This window comes from Clytia hemisphaerica, unplaced genomic scaffold, assembly GCF_902728285.1.
Source record: "Clytia hemisphaerica strain Z4C2 unplaced genomic scaffold, Clytia hemisphaerica genome assembly, whole genome shotgun sequence".
NCBI classification, from domain to species: domain Eukaryota; kingdom Metazoa; phylum Cnidaria; class Hydrozoa; order Leptothecata; family Clytiidae; genus Clytia; species Clytia hemisphaerica.
This window is the reverse complement of record NW_027104142.1, coordinates 20,066-22,441: the sequence shown is the minus strand read 5'-3', so window position 1 is coordinate 22,441 and position 2,376 is coordinate 20,066. Positions and strand designations below refer to the sequence as shown.

At 32.2% G+C, this 2,376-nt stretch overlaps 1 long non-coding RNA gene across 1 annotated transcript; it reads left to right on the top strand.

Moving 5' to 3' along the window:
• Positions 1-1,025: 1,025 nt before the first annotated feature.
• On the top strand, positions 1,026-1,567 carry LOC136813788 (uncharacterized). The gene is made up of 3 exons (XR_010847550.1): positions 1,026-1,071; positions 1,242-1,298; positions 1,530-1,567. It is a non-coding gene; the product is annotated as an uncharacterized lncRNA (long non-coding RNA).
• Positions 1,568-2,376: the final 809 nt, after the last annotated feature.

Sequence of the window (2,376 nt, the reverse complement as noted above, 5' to 3'; positions counted from 1 at the left end):
AGGTGGTATTTACCTTTGGTAAGATTTTCAATCTAGAGGGTCTATTGAGAAAGACTACACTGAAGAATGAAAAATATTTCATCTTTCAGGGGCCCGGGAGTGCCAGACGGAACAAAAAGAAGATTGTACCTTAGATGGAATCGATAAAGGTATTGATTCTATCATCTTAGAACTTTTTATTGTTTTTAGCTCTTTGGCACTAGCTTAACCTTTCAAATTAAAATCTCAATCTTTGCTAAGGAGCAATGCACAAATACACTCATTTCGTTTTATAAGCATATGGTAAATTTCGGCTGAAGTTCACTATGCTTAAGTAAAGCTCAATTTTGAGCCTCGCCTATGCTTAACCCTATGCTTGGTAAAAAAAGGCTGAGCCTCAAGGTATGCTTAGCATATGCTTAATATTTCTGGAAATTTGAGCTTCAGTATGCTTATAAATGTTATGCTTATAAAACAAAATGAGTGTACCATGTAATTCTATAAACATATTTTCAACTATCTTTTTCTTTTTCAACTCAAGAAAACGTACTTACACAACCAAAGACGAAAAAAACAAAGAAGAAAAGAGCCTCTACAGAAGAAGGTAATGCCTAGAATGACACAGAAAAACACATCTTGCTTAAAATTTGAATTAAGTTTTGCTTGTTTGTAACGAGTTTAAAAAGTTATATTTCTTTAATTTCTAGATTAGAACTTTTCAGCTTTTAAACTAGTAAAAGCGCTTTCAAATCGAAACAGCCAAGTAAGCAAGAATATCACTTTCAATTCCTAGTAATGAAGACTGACACGAAAATGGAAGTCAAAAAGAGTAAAAAGCAAGATCCTGAAATAGGTATACCACACTAAAGTTTACTTAGTAATATATTGAAGAATCAAATTAACAAACCTGTGCATGCAGTCCTAAATCTTATAGAGTCTCTGATCCAAAATAATTTCAAGCCCCAATTGAAAAATTCAAAGTCTCTCTACCCTATTAATGCCATTTTTTAGTGAAAGCAGACAAGGCAGCAAAAAAGGCAATGAAAAAGACAGATGAAATACTCTCGTCTATTATCATCAACAAAAGTGGCGGTAAGCAGAATGTGTTAAAACAGTGAAGTTTCAAAATATCTTGGGTTTATCTATGCAGTTTAGTTCTTGCCATGGCTACAGCTTAAAAATTCAATCTTAAAGCTAAAGAAAATTTAAGATAATCAGTTCAGAAATTTTGAACAATACTTTACTTTCTATTTAAATCTTAGACAAATCTTTTGAGCTTAACGAGAATATCCTTGACAACTGGGTCCAAAACTTTGACGGTAAGACATTTCTCTTTGAGTTAAAGGCATAAACCGTAATTATTTATCAGCAACCATGTTGCTGTTGCCCTACCAATTAAATTAAAAATTTCAATGCAAAACTTCCAGGATATATAATATTGTGGTTTTGGTGATTTTTTTTTCAAAATATTATTCATAAAAAATGGGCATAAGATAAAAGAAGTTGCAGTTGCAATTTTTACATATTGTTTACCTTTAAATTGTTTTTAGAATTAATGGGATCTAAAGGCAATGAGCTAAAAAGCACTGACACAGCAAAAGATACACCTGTAGGTAACATAAGCAGTTTTTTTAGAAAGATCTTCCTTGACTTTGGATTCAACCTTGACAGAATAGCAAAAATTATGAACTAAGTTTTCTCTACATTTTATTTTATAATAAACATAAACAGTTACTCAGAATTTTTCATTTTCAAGATTTTGAGATGGTTACACAGAAGGACAAGATCAATGAGGTATCAAACATCGAAAAAACCAAAGCCACATTAACAAGCAAACCATGTGAGTATAATTTAAGTACAAAGAAATTGAACTCAACTGTATTGAAATAATGTTCAATTGGTTTTTGTCACCCCCAACAAATGCTGAAAGTTATTGACCAAAACTTGTGGATATAGGCTATTTCTACCCTCACCTGTTAGCTAATGCATATACCTTGTATCTGATTTTAGGGCAATCATCGATTCACGAAGAATGTAGCAACAACATGGTAGAGGCAATGGGCACCTCGTATTTAGAAAAAGAGGGTTTAAAATCTTACACCACATTGATGAAAAAGCCCAGTAAGTAAATTGCAATAAACAAAAAAATTTTTAAAAATCGAGCAAGAGATATAAAATTTAGAGTTTAGCTAGAAACCAGAATGTTGCGTATAACAGGGCCCCAACCAAACCATACTGCTATTACTTTTAGGTCAAAAAATAAAGCAAGACAAGAACAGAATTCAGCAAAATCTGACGAACTTACCTACAAAGGAGGACAATTTGAAAACCTTACCAACATTGGATAAGTCAAGTGAGTCTGCTTTTCACATACATTGCTGATTAAAAGTTACAAAG